Source organism: Ceratotherium simum, chromosome 7 (assembly GCF_057802395.1).
Source record: "Ceratotherium simum simum isolate JZ-2026a chromosome 7, ASM5780239v1, whole genome shotgun sequence".
Taxonomy (NCBI): Eukaryota; Metazoa; Chordata; class Mammalia; order Perissodactyla; family Rhinocerotidae; genus Ceratotherium; species Ceratotherium simum.
The window spans coordinates 21,555,090-21,569,589 of NC_141906.1; the positions used below are offsets into that span (position 1 = coordinate 21,555,090).

Consider the following 14,500-nt stretch of genomic DNA (forward strand, 5'->3'; position numbering starts at 1 on the left):
ATACAATGGAATACTACTCAGCCATAAAAAAAGACAAAATCGTCCCATTTGCAACAACGTGGATGAGGCTGGAGGGTATTATGTTAAGTGAAGTAAGCCAGAAAGAGAAAGACAAACACTGTATGATCTCACTCATATGTGGAATATAAACCAACACAAGGACAGAGACAACTGTATTGTGGTTACCATGGGCAATGGGTGTGGGAGGTGGGCACAAGAGGTGAAGGGAGACATATATATGGTGATAGACAAACAAAAATGTACAACCCAAAATTTCACAATATTAAAAACTATTAAAACATCAATAAAATAAATAAATAAATTAAAAAAAAAAACTCAGTGTGTCCTGGCCTATGGGTTGACATGGAGATCAAAGAAACAGCATTGAAAGTTCAGAAATAAACCCATGTGTCCATGGTAAACAGATTTTCAACAAGGGTGCCACGAACTTTCAATGGGTAAAGATTGTCCTTTCAATAAATGGTGCTGGGTCACTTGGATATCCACATTCAGAAAAGAAAGTTGCACCCTTACCTCACATCATTACAAAAATTAATCCAAATAGATCAAAGACCTACCATAAGAGCTAATATTCTATAAAACTCTTAGAAGAAAGCGTAGAGGCCAGTCTTTGTGATCTTGGATTTAGTAATGGATCTTTAGTTAATGACATCAAAAACAGGAGCAATGAAAGAAAAAGTAGATAAATTGGACTTCATTACAGTTAAAACTTTTCTGCTTCAAAGGAAACTATCAAAGAAAATGAAGAAATAACGGAATAGGAGAAAATATTTGTACATCATATATCTGATCAGGGACTTGTATCTAGATTATAAAGAGTACTTACAATTCAATACAAATAACCCAATTAAAACATAGGCAAAGTTGTAATTAGTATTTTGGTGGTGAACATGATGTAATCTATGCAGAAATAGAAGTACAATGATGTACACCTGAAATTTTTACAATGTTATAAACCAATGTTACTGCAATAAACAAAAAATTAAAAAAAATAAAATAAAATAAAATAGAGATAAAAAAATAAAAAAATAAAAAAATAAAAAATAAAAAATGCAAGGAAACTAAAAAAAAAAAAAACATAGGCAAAGGACTCAAATCGACTCTTCTCCAAATTAGAGATACAAATGACCAATTAGTACATGACAAGATGCTGGACATTATTAGACATCAGAGAAATGAAATTCAAAATCACAACGATACATTACTTCACTGCTACACTAACCATGCGGACAATATAACCCCAAAATTCTTTGACCTCCTTAAAACATCAATCAGCATGGCCAGAGGTTCTGGCGCCCCCTACCAATGCTTTCCCTTCCCAGGAAAGCAAGCAGCTGTGGTTTTGTCCCCCAGCTCTGTGTTGAGCAAGGAGTAGGATCAATGGTGTCTACAAGCCCAAGTTGCTGCCTCTGTTGTCTGCTGGGTGGCTAGATTGTGCCTGTCTTGTCAGAGCTCCAAGACTGGCAAGGCAGAAGCCAGTTCTCTGGGAAGCTCTTGTGGAAAAGTTGAGGTGCTAGATGTGTGAACCAACACCTTCCCTTACAGGGGAGCTAGGGCGTCTCTTCCTGATAGTAAGGCACTGTGCTGGCGGCAGGATCTCTAGTGAGAGGGTGTCTTGAATCTCCTTACCAGCATCGCTGAGTCTGGTTTCAAAGTCTCCCAGGGTACAGGAATCTTTCAGTTAGTTTCTGATGTTTAGCAAAGATAATATGTCTGTGAATTGTTGCTGACTTGGTGTGTTTGTGGGTGTAAGGAAGGTCCTGGGCTTCCTACGTTACCTCGTTGCTGACATCACCTTGCAGAGGTTTTTATTTTTTTGAACTTTTTTGAAGTATAATAAACTTTAATAAACACATGCACATAAAGTGTACAATTTCATCAGATTTGTCTGTTGTATACAAGTCATGAAACCACAGCTCCAATCAAGTAAAAGAGCACTTCAATCACCTCCCAAGGATCCCTTATGCCCCTGTGCAATCCATTCTTCTCTCTGACCCCGATCCCAGGCAACTACTGATTTGGTTTTGAACAATACAGATTAGTGTGTTTTGTCTATAACTCTATAAAATAAGAATGATAAAGTATATACACTATTTCATGTGACTTCTTTCTCTGAGCATAATTATTTTGAGATTCTCTTATAATGTATCAGCAGTTTCTTTTTAATGCTGAGCAGTATTTCATTATATAGATATACTGCTTTTTTATCCACTCACTGATTGGTGGGCTTTAGGGCTGTTTCTAATCTGGGGCTATTGTGAATGAAGATGCTATGAACCTTGGAGTGATTTCTGTGTAGATATATATTTCCGTTTGTCTGGGGTAAATACTTTGCAGTGGGATTGCTAAGAGAGATGATGTTCACGTTTTTAGAACTTTCAATCCATTTTCCAAGTGGTTGTATTGTTTAACATTCCTACTTGCTATGGTGAGAGTTTCAAATGCTTCAACACCTTGCCAACATTTGGCGGTGTTAGACTTTTTTAAATTTAGCCATTTAATGGGTGTGTAGTGATATCTATTTAGGATTTTAATTTGCATTTTCCTGATAGTTACTATAACTAAGCATTTTCTCATTGCTTGTTGGCCATTTAAGTATCTCCTTTAAGTGCCTGTTCAAATCTTTCATCTATTGTTAAATTGGCTCTTTTACTTCTTATTGAGTTCTAAGAGTTCTTCATATATTCTAGATCAAGGGTTGGCAATATTTTCTTCAAGTCCAGAGAGTAAATATTATAGGCTTACAGGCCATATGATCTCAGTGACAACTACTCATCTCTGTCATTGTAGTGCAAAAGCAGACATAGACAAGGTGCAAACAGATAGATATGGCAGTGTTCTAGCAGAACTTCATTTACAAAAATAGGCAGTCAGCCCACAGTCTGTAATTTGCCAACTTCTTTTCTGAATACAAGTAATTTGTAATTTGTAATACTAGAAATATTAACTCTGTCCTGTATTTATTTGGTGTCATTTGATGGTTTGTTTCTGGTGAGGCCTCCTTCCTCACTCATAGGCAGCTGCCATCTCACTGTGTGCTCCATGACCTTTCCTCAGTGTATGCGCCTAGAGAGAGAGAGGGAGCGAGCTCTCTGGTGCCTCCTCTTATGAGGGCACTAATCCCATCAGATCAGGGCCCCAAACCTCATGACCTCATTTCAACCTAATTACCTCCCCAAACTGCAAACCCAAATACTATCACATTGGGGTTTAGGAGTTCAACATATAGATTTTTTGGGAAACAAACATTCACTTCGTAAAAACCGATATATCATTTTTAAAAAAGATTTTTGGTTTGTGCTTGTTGTGTAATGCCTGAGAAATCTTTGCCAAAATGTGACAATTTTCTGCCATATTTACCTCTAGAAATTTTATTGTTATATCTTTTGCATTTATAGCTATGATACATTTTGAGTTAATTTTCATATATACTGTGAGTAATGGTTGGTGTTATTTTATTTCATGTGGATATCCAGTTGTTCCAGTAACTGTTGAAAACATGTTCTTTCCTCATTGAATTTCTTTCACATTTGTCTAAACTCAATTAACCATATATATTTGGATCTATTTTTGGACTGTCTTTTCTGCTCCTTTGAACGGTACACCCATCATTTCACCAATACAACACTGTCTTGATTACTGCAGGTTTATGACGTCTTGAAATGATATATTGCAAATACTCCAACTTTGTTCTTCCTTTCTAAAATTGTTTTCCTTATTCCGGCCAGTATTCTATCCACATAAATTGTAGGTTTAGTTTACCAGTCTCTACAAAAGTTAGTAAAATAATTTTGATGGGGATTTCATTGATTATGCAAGTCAATTTTTGAAGAATTGACATTTTAATAGTATTATGTCTTCTAATCCATGAACATGATGTATCTCTCTCCTTTTATTTAGATCTTCATTTTCTCTCATCAAGAATCTATAATTTTTAGTGGCGAGGTATTTCCTGAGTTTTCATGAATTTATTCCTGAGCATTTTGTGTTTTTTGACCTGTTTTAAATGGAGCTTTCTTTTCTCATTTTCCATCATTTTCTCCAAATATCTAAAATATAATTCATTTCTTATATTTTAGACATATATCCTGCAACCTTGTCATTTAGCTCTGGTGTATGTTTTAGAAATCTCTCAAAATCTTCTATGTAAACAAGTGTGCTATCTGCAAACAGAGACAAATTTACCTCTTCCTGTCTGATCATTCTTGTTTTATAACTTTTGCCTATTGCAATACCTAGGACTTTCAGGAAATTGTTGAATGGATGTGGTATGAGTGGGTCTTCCTGTTTCCAAATCTAAGGGGAAAAAGCATTTAATTTTTTACCATTCAGGGTCTTAGTTGAATGTTTTCCACAGATGCCATTTGTTAGGTTGTGTTTTTTTCCTTGCTTTCCCTTCTGGCCTTCTTTTGGGTTATTTGAATATTTCAAAATTTAATTGATCTATCTGCATTATAGTTACAACACTGAAGGAGTGGAAGATATATGAGTGAGTGTGTGTGTGTATTAATGTGAATGGTAGAGGTGTGCAGAATGTCAATAGATGAATATATAAAAAATTCTGGATCAATAAAGAATGATATCAGCTGTAGAAAAACAAATTTTAAATTTCAAGTTACTTAATACAGCCTTGATTAATATTAAAATTACAACCAGAGGACTCATAGTAATAGCTGGAAACTTGAAAGGTTAAAAAACTGAATTGTTTCCTAATAGAATTTGAGATGACAATGAACTGAGCTAGTCATCATATCTTGTTATACAGATGTGAATAAAACGTTGGAAAATATTTATATGATCATTTACAAAGAAAACTAGAAACATATTTTTTTAGGGTGTAAGATTTATATTTATTCTTTACTTTGCTAGAATAAAGTTGAATTGCTTATTTGTAATAAAATTACATGTAAGATTCTGCTTTAACTCTCCTGTCTATTGTTATATAACTTCCAAATTTGTTACCACCACATTCTATTGTCTGTTAGTTGTGAGGTGATTAATTTTTATTTTGTCTTTACAATAGAATATTGAATTAAAATTTATTCTCCTTTTTGATATTTAACCCATTGATTTTCTGTTTTGACTTTGTTATAATAAACTCAACAAATAAAATCTGTAATGATCCTCTCAGACTTGGAAAACTGACAGTTTTTGTCTTCTTGTATCAATTATGTTAAAATTAAATATATAGGAAAAATAGCAGGAACACAAAGAGAAATTCCGATTTTTTTTCAGTAAACAATATTTACAGATACTGAGGTGTCTCAATCCTGAAATAGTGTAAAGAGTCAAAAGCAGTTTTTATGGGGAGTTGGACCTTGGATTTGTAAAGGATGAGGCAAAGACCATTGTTTTCTCTTATGAGCCATTGTAACTAAATATGTAATAACTTAATAGTGCCAGAAATGAATAATATTAAATTATTTTAATAAATAGTCTGGTTGTTGTGTGGAAGGCCAAGAATGCATATAGGAAAATAAAATAGGACAGGCTACTGTAGTATTGACATGGAGAGAAGTGGACTCATTTCATAGGAACATAGAAGGTAAGATCAACAGGAAGTGAGCATATGACCATACATGAGAGGAAATCAAGATCCTGAGTTCTGGGCTGGTGCTCAGGGCCAGACTGTAGGCCTAGTCAATTTTAGGGAATTAGGCAGTGTTGAGGATGGGGAGAGGAAACTGTGAATCAGGGACTAGTTGGGGACCAGGGGTCATCACTTAGCACTTAGGGCTTGAGGTTGAATAGATGACAGCAGTAGAGGTGGGTACACATTCCAGCATTCAGCCTGAATCGAATTTTAAACCTGGATTTAATTTAACCAGCTGAGCACATTTGGACAAGTATCTTAGAATAAGCCTAACTTTAAAGTTTTCCATCTGTAAAATTAGGATAATAAGAATACTTAGCTCACCAAATTATCGTGAGGATTAAAGGAGAAAATGTAAGTAAAGTGTTAAGCGCAGTGCTTGGTAAAGAGTAAGGTCTGAATGAACTTTGGCTGGTATCATTAGTGCAAAATCTACCCAGGGTGCATCAGGAGGATGAGAAAGGACTTTCTATAGTTAGAATTAGCAAGACAATTAGATTGTCTTCAGGTTGAAGATAGTGGTTTCTATCATTATCCATATAGTCAAATAAGCCACTAGCCAGTAACCATCCCTTTGAGGCATGTAGACTAAGTCTGTTCTGGAAGTCATCCAAAACTCTTTTTATGTCACAATTCTCTATCTATACAACTTTAAAGATATTCATTCATTTTATATTTTTTGCTAGAAAAATAATACACACATAACTTAAATAGTTGTGTTATTTAAAATTCAAGAGCCAGCTCTAATGGCCTAGTGGTTAAAGTTCAGCACTTTCACTGCTTCGGCAACCCAGGTTCATTTTCTGATCATGGAACCACACCACCCATTTGTCAGTTGCCATGCTGTGGCTGTGGCTCACATAGAAGAACTAGAAGGACTTACAAATAGGATATACAACCATGCACTGGGGCTTTGGGGGAAAAAAAAGAATATTGACAACAGATAGCACAGGGCAAATCTTTCCCTGCAAAAAAGAAAAAAATTCAATTTTACATAGCATTCCACCTCATTCCCTAAGGCACATAATGGAGTGTCTTACATATATCACATAAAACACTGATGAAATGAATGCATGTATAAAGAATGAAGCTAAGGTTACTCTTTTATATTTGAAGTTTAGAATTCTTTAACCTAAAATATCAAACTAAACTTAGAACAAATATTTAGTTATGAGATGATATATTATATTATACTCCCCATAATTATCAAATGAAAGTCTATAAACACCTAGAAAAAAACTGATCACTTGAGAATTGACAGAACCCTTAAAGATTAGTTATGTTTGTGTGAAGTGAACCGCTCAATATTCACTTGAGAATGTGATAATGATCCCTGGTACTTTTGAATTCACATTTGAATCTCTAGAATCTTCAGAGATTTATCCTCAAAGCCAAACAATTATAAAACTGCATGGCCGCTATATAACAACAATAACTTTGAATTTACTGCTGCAAGAGGAATGAATTCTTATTTCAAGAGGTAAGATTTTGGCATTAGTGAGTTAATCTGATATACCGATTTTCATTTACCATTTGAGAACACTTTAGTCTCTGAAGTTGTATCTGTATTGACAGTCGTACTTGAGAAACAGGTTAGATGTAATCCTGTGTCATCTAGCAAGTAACTCTAGCTGAATTAGCCTAAGTTTCTACAGTCTATTTAGTGTGTATAAACAAGCAAAATTCAAGATACCACGATCCTCGTTTTTCCACCCATAAGACCAGAAACTCACATGGTCTTTCAATGTTATCTAAACTTGGCACTTAGCCACAATGTTAATAAATTCAGTAGCTTTGAGATGCTTTGGGGACTTACTGTTAGTAAATATCTTGTGGAAAGACTTCCTTTGTTTATTTTTCCGAATGCTTTAGCTTACAGGAAACCAGATACTTTGGATTAAGTCAAGAATATAAAGCCAGAGAACTTGGAGATGAAGTTCAACTCGGCCACTCCCTCAGCAAACTTCTTAACTTTTTAGGCTGGAACTTTATTCAGCTGTATATTTTATTGAAACTAATATTATTTTGTCCTATAATACTCCAATTAGAAAACATTGTTACATTAGGAAATGATTTGATTTGTTTGATTAAATTTACTTTAATTATGTCCTAGATATTAAACATATGGTGTTTTGAATAGTAATTAGATTGATATTTCAAAGTACTTGACAAAACAATACTTTAATTGTTAATATTAAAAATGTACAATAAATTTTCAACAGGTGAATTCATTCATAACCTTAATTTGAAATTACTTTCAATTTCATCTTCATCCTATTAGGAAAATTGTATCTCTCCTTTTGAAAAATGGTCTTGTTTTACTGATAGAAATTGTAAGCTTGTGGTTTACTAGGCACCTCTTTTATACATAGTTGTGAGAATGTAGTTAGGGTAACTTATGATCTACCCATTTCCAAGAGACTCGACTTCATTGTAAGTATTATTTAATTTCGTATAGCATACTTATTAAAGGAACTGACTGAATTCAAACTACCTGGGATTCACCTCATGATTCCACCACTTGCTATGTAAATTTAGATTAATTACTTAACATTGTCAAAGTCAGTTTCTTCATGTATAAATAAATTAAAGTACTTAATATTATTTTGTGGAAATTAAAAAAGAATTCTAAATATAAGTTCATCAACCTGTGCCCATATCATTTAGAAAGTATTCAATAACTATTAGTTATTGCTCAAATCTCTATTGCATAATCATATGTTTATACATTTTTATCTTTTTGCGTCATGCATACCATTCCTTTTGGTTAACTCATAATGCTTATGTTTTTTCATCTTTAGCTTTAAAACCAATTTAAGTACATTTTACAAATATATAGTATAAAGGGAAAAAGATATACATTATTTGAAGTAGGTTTTCTAGTGTTTCTGTTAATAACAATTTTTAAATTATGGAAGAATAATTAGAAAGAAATACATAAACTCTGGACTCTGAAGTAAAAAAAAATCCAAACTTAGCTTCAATAATTTATTTGTTTTAGTAACCTCTATGTGTATTAATGGAAGTGAAACCATCAAATTAAAAATTTCTTTAAGGTAATGTTTCATCACAGGTTCATTTTGGTAGCAGCTACGTTGTGTCATGGATGCCCTGTGGGATGGGAATCACACTGAAGTGATAGGGTTCATTTTATTGGGCTTAACTGATGACCCAATCCTTCGAGTCATTCTCTTCATGATCATCCTGTGTATCTATCTGGTGACCATATTCGGCAATATCAGCACAATCATTCTTATCAGAACCTCTTCTCAGCTCCATCATCCTATGTATTTCTTCCTCAGCCACTTGGCTTTTGCTGACATGGGCTTATCATCTTCCGTCACACCATCATGCTTGTAAACTTCCTGGTGGAGGGAAATATCATCTCCTATTATGGATGTGGCATTCAGCTTGGTTTTGTTGCTGCCTTTGGCTCAAATGAATGCTTCCTTCTGGCTTTTATGGCATATGATCGCTTTGTGGCAATCTGCAGCCCACTGCTTTATTCCACCAAAATGTCCACACAAGTCTGTGTTCAATTACTTGTGGTAACTTACATAGGTGGTTTTGTCAATGCTTGCTCTTTTGCTATCTCCGTGTTTTCTTTAGTCTTCTGCGGACCAAATCGAGTCAATCATTTTTTCTGTGATTTTGCTCCTTTAGTTGAACTCTCCTGTTCTGATATCAGCATCCCTGCAGTTGTTCCCTCATTTATCGCTGGCTCCATCATTGGGGCCACAGTGTTTGTCACAGCCGTCTCCTACATCTACATCCTCATCACCATCCTGAAGATACACTCCACTGAGGGGCGCCACAAGGCCTTATCCACCTGCGCCTCACACCTCACAGCGGTCACTCTGTACTATGGGGCCATCACATTCATTTACGTGATGCCCAAATCCTACTACTCAACTGACCAGAACAAAGTGGTGTCCGTGTTCTACATGGTGGTGATCCCCAAGTTGAACCCTCTCATCTACAGCGTAAGGAACAATGAGATTAAGGGGGCTCTGAGAAGAAAACTTGCTAGAAAAATATTTTCTTAGTGAAGGCTGCTATTTTGTAGGATTTGATATAATAATATACCATAAATATAATTATAAAAGGAGATTGAGTGTATGTGGTCTCAATATTTCAGTCCTTATGTCAATAGCCAGTGTGGAGCTTTTTAGTAAAGGTAGGGGGTGGATTTCCAAATATCAAATTGTAAATCAGAAGCCTATAGTGTGTAACCTTTAATAAAATTAAATTAAATTTATAATTAGTAGCACAAATTGGTTAACATGAAACAATACTGAATCTGCTGAAAATTCTTCTAAAATTTTATCCATATCTTTTCAAAAGTTGTTCTCTGCTGTAAGTTATAGTTATTGTACCTCCAAACCTTTAAGACTGTATTCTTTTTAAACTTCAGCTTATCCTGAAATGAGCGTGATAATTACAGTTAGGATTGAGTACATTCTGAGGGGAAATTACAGAGTGGAACTAGACAGTAGAACAACTGCAGGCATTCTTCTTGCAGGAAGGTCATCTGCTGGCAATGGGCTTTTTTGGACCCATAAATTCTGAGCTGTGTTCTTGGCCACAAGTTCCAGCCTAGTTATAGGGGACCCCAGGAAAGAATAGGATGAGATGCCCCTGACATACCTGTGAATTCTTCTGTCAGGTCACATCAGGTGACCTCCCTGTGGGAATGAGCTGGGTTCCTGAACTCCTCAGGGACTGGGTGGAGTAAACTCTTGGAGTGACTTGCTCATGGTCAGACTCTAATCATGTTAAGGAAGATTGAGGGAACTGTATTGTATTTCCCCTGTGAAGCTTAATTTACCTCTGTATCCTGACGACTACCACATTTGTTTTTCATTCTCTGTCCTTTCTTTATTTTTTGAGACAAAAATACTTTTGTCTATTGAATCTCAAGCACAAACTGTCTAAAACTAAAGTAATTATCTCTTTCCATCCTCAATGGGCTCCCCTCTAATATCCTGTAACCCAGAAAGAGGCATCATCATTCAGTCAATTTATTGATTCAGAAATCTGACAGAAACTGATTTCTTTTCCCTCTTCCACCTGCCTGCATTTGTTCACAAAGTTGTACAGTCAGAGGCCAAAATTTATTTCCTACTTCTCTTCATTTTCATTGTCAGTACTGCTATTTCAAGGTACCAGCTCATACATTTATTTTACAATAGTACTCTCGTGATGGCTAACTTTTTGTGTCAACTTTGCTGGGCTATGGTATGCAGTTGTTAGATCAAATACCAGTCTAGATGTTGCTATAAAGGTATTTTTTAAGAAATGATTAACATTTAAATCAGTAGACTTTGAGTAAAGCAGATTATCCTCCTTAATGTGGGTGGTCCTCCTGCATCAGTTGAAAGCCTTAAGGAAAAAAACTGAAGCCCTCTGAAAACCAGAGATGTCTCTCCTGGCTGTCTTTGGACTCAAGTCTGCAACCTCAACTTTCACTGGAATTTCTGGTCTGCTGGACTACCCTGTGGATTTTGGAATTACCAGCACCCACTATTGTCTGAGAAATTCCTTCTAAAAAGAATATATCTTATTCGTCCTGTTTCTCTGGAGAATCCTGACCAATAGAATCCCAACCAATTTTAATATTCATTCTCTTACTCTTTTCTAATTCATTCTCCATACACCAACCATAGTCATAAATCTCAATAGATTAGGTTCTTTGTTAATATGCCCCCAAAAATCTTAGAATAAAGGCAACGACTCTTAACACGGCTTACAAAGTCTTGAACATGGCCCCTGTTTTATTTCTCTCTCTCACCACTTTTCCCTCAGTCCCTAAACACTCAAACTCTAGCAATCAATTATTGGTCTTCTTTTAAATGATCAAACACGTCCATCTTCTTTGCCACCTCAGAACCCTCTGACATGCACTACCTCTACCTGGATGCATTTTTCTCCTCACCTAGGTAATGCCTTCTTGTGTTATAGGTACCAACCTAAACCTTGTTTCTCATCCTCTTGGAAGCCTTCTTGAATTTTGGGACCAAATTAAGTACACCTGTTATCTCCCCATAGAACTCTGAGTATTTTCTTTGGAATACTCAGTGTGCTTGTAGTTACAGAATTCGTTTTTGTTTTCTCCAAAATGCTGGACAGCTACCATGTCTTTCATCTTTCCCCCGTGAGTCTAATTTTCACACAGTTCCTGGAACATAGTAAACATAAATGAATATTTGAAATGAATGAAAGAAAACTAATAAATGAATGGATGGCTGAATGAAGGTTTTGCTCTGACTTGAACCACTGAGTGTGCTGACTTTGAATCTGTTGAGTGTCAGACTGATTCAAGTGATTGAATGTTTTTGTCAGATCCTGCTACAACTGTGACAGGCTTTGACACAAACCCATGCTTCACCACAATTATGACGCTGCCTCGACACTGTTTCACTCAGCTTGGCAACTAGAATCCTAGCCTAGTTCAGTAAAAGGCACATAATCACCCTCTGCTGAATTATATCTCCCTTATTTGTCTGCATGGTTGGAGAGTTAGAAGATCCAGAAGCACAATGTTAGTAATAATACTAGTAGCAGTAGTAAGAGCATTAGCAATAGGAACTATAATATGCAATTACTCATTACATTCCAAGTATCGTTCCCAGTGATTTACAAATATTGACCAAATTAATTCTCAGAATAAGCCTATAAAGAGTCTTGTTATTTGTATTTTACAAAGGATGTAACTGAGGCACATAAAGGTTAAGCAAAAACTCAAGGTCAGAAATATGGTCTTAATACTTTGACTTCTTTTACGCATATGGTCTCTGTGGAGGGCCAAAGCGAGGGGCTTTCTGAGAATACTTCACCACTAGAGGATTTTCATTTGTCTCTGACACATTGTATTCTAACCAACGCTTTCCATTCAAAGTAAATATGGAGACCTCCACATCTGGATATGTCAGACTAATTTGTGTTAGACTAAGTTTCCGGCACAAAATAAGAAGGTGGATAAATATCTTGAAATGTTTGAGGGCATAGACTTGTGGTTCCACTGAAGATGAAGTAGCTCTATTCCACTAGTTCCTCCTTATTATTACCAAAAATACCCCCAGATGGGACACAACAAATAAGCATAGGAAGACTCTGAGAGGAGGAAGAAGAAGACAGACTCCTAGGGCCTTAGGGACAGGAGGAACCACATAGTGGTGAGTCCCTGGGTTTCCCTATTGCTTCCATATATCCTGGACAGGGTTCTGCAGAAGCCTCCAAACCAAAACAGCCAAGAGGCAAAGACCAAAATACCTCTAAGAAAAGCCTGTTGCCTCTAGCCAAAGAACTGGGAAAAGGGTGGACTTAAGAGAACAGAAAACATTTTGTCAATACCTGCCCTACTCCAGACAAACACCAGTGGAAAAACTGTGCATGCTTCTCACTCCTAGGCTTCAGTGGGGCTGAGTAGGGAGCTGATCTTCACCCCACCTCCCCTCCAGTTCTCCTGCCCTGTAGTGTCAGTGGAGATCAGTGCGTAAACGAGCCTCCACTGCCATCTGGCAGCAATGAGACTGAGGGAGTATGAGAGGGGGCTAGATGGTACTCCGCTCCCCCAGGTAGCATTCTCCCTCAGCCCCCTGTAAGTGGACCAGTGAGGGGCTAAGCATACACCTCTGCCCTGAACAACAATGAAGCAGCGTGAACCAGCTCTCTCCAATGCACTTCCGTAGTGGCATTGGGACCCAACAAGGAGGTGAGCTTTCTTGGAGGCATGGAGACATGCAAGTCATGGTCATACTATCACTGGGAGGGAAACAACAGGGCGGAGGGGGGAGCTGAACTTCCGTCTCACTCATCTGCAAGGAGGCAGTGTGGGTCAGCACTCCCTTTTTGCCAGAGTTGTGTCAGTAGTGCTCAGCGGGAAGGTCAGCATCCATAGTTGCCTGGCGCTGCAGAGACAACTCAGCAGGGGAACTTCCTTGCAAAAAAAGATTGAATATGACCCAGAGTCTCGTAATATAATATCCTAAATGTCTGTGATACAATCACAAATCACTTGTCATATCAAGAATCAGAAAAAATTACAATTTCAATGAGAAAGGATAATATGCCAACACCAAGATGAATAGGATGCTGAAATAATGTGACAAGGGTTTTAAAGCAGCCATCACACAGATGCTTCAACAAGCTTCATTAAATTTTTTGATACAAATGAAAAAAATAGAAACTATTGGCAAGAAATAGAAGTTACAAAAGATAATCAAGTGAGAATTCTAGAACTGAAAATACAATCACTGAAGTGAAAAAAGAAAGAAAAGAAAAATCTGGAAAGCCCTCGAGAGAAAGGAATCATTACTTATTGGCAAAAGCAATACGAAAGACTATAGGTTTCTCATGAAGCCAGGAAGGCCAGAGGGAAATGGCACAATATTTTTCAAGTCCTAAAAGCAAAGAATTTTGATATGTAAATTCTACATCTAGCAAGATAGCCTTAGGAATGAAGGAGAAATAAAGACATTTTAGATGAAGGAAAGCTAAGAGAATTTGTTCCCAACAAATCTCTTTAAGTAATGGCTAAAAGAAGTTCTCTATTCAGAAAATAAATGATAAAAAGAAGACCTGGAACTCTAGTACTTAAAAAATATGTAGAACAGAATGAAAATTTTAAAAGGCTGCGTATGAAAACATGTGAGATTCAGATAAAGCAGTGCTGAGAGAGAAATTTACGTCACTACATGCTTACATTACTAAAGAGGAAACGTCCTAGAATATATAAAACACTCTTGAAAGAGAAGAACAAAGTGGGACCTGATATTAAGGCTACCTGATACTAAAGCTCATTTAATATAAGTATACTTATATAGTATTATATTATGCTTACTATATAGTCTTACTATATAGCTACAGTCCTCAGGACAGCGTGGT

At 36.3% G+C, this 14,500-nt stretch overlaps 1 pseudogene; it reads left to right on the forward strand.

Moving 5' to 3' along the window:
- Positions 1-8,673: 8,673 nt before the first annotated feature.
- Positions 8,674-9,660, forward strand: LOC101407904 (olfactory receptor 5P76-like; annotated as a pseudogene).
- The last annotated feature ends 4,840 nt before the right edge of the window (positions 9,661-14,500 follow it).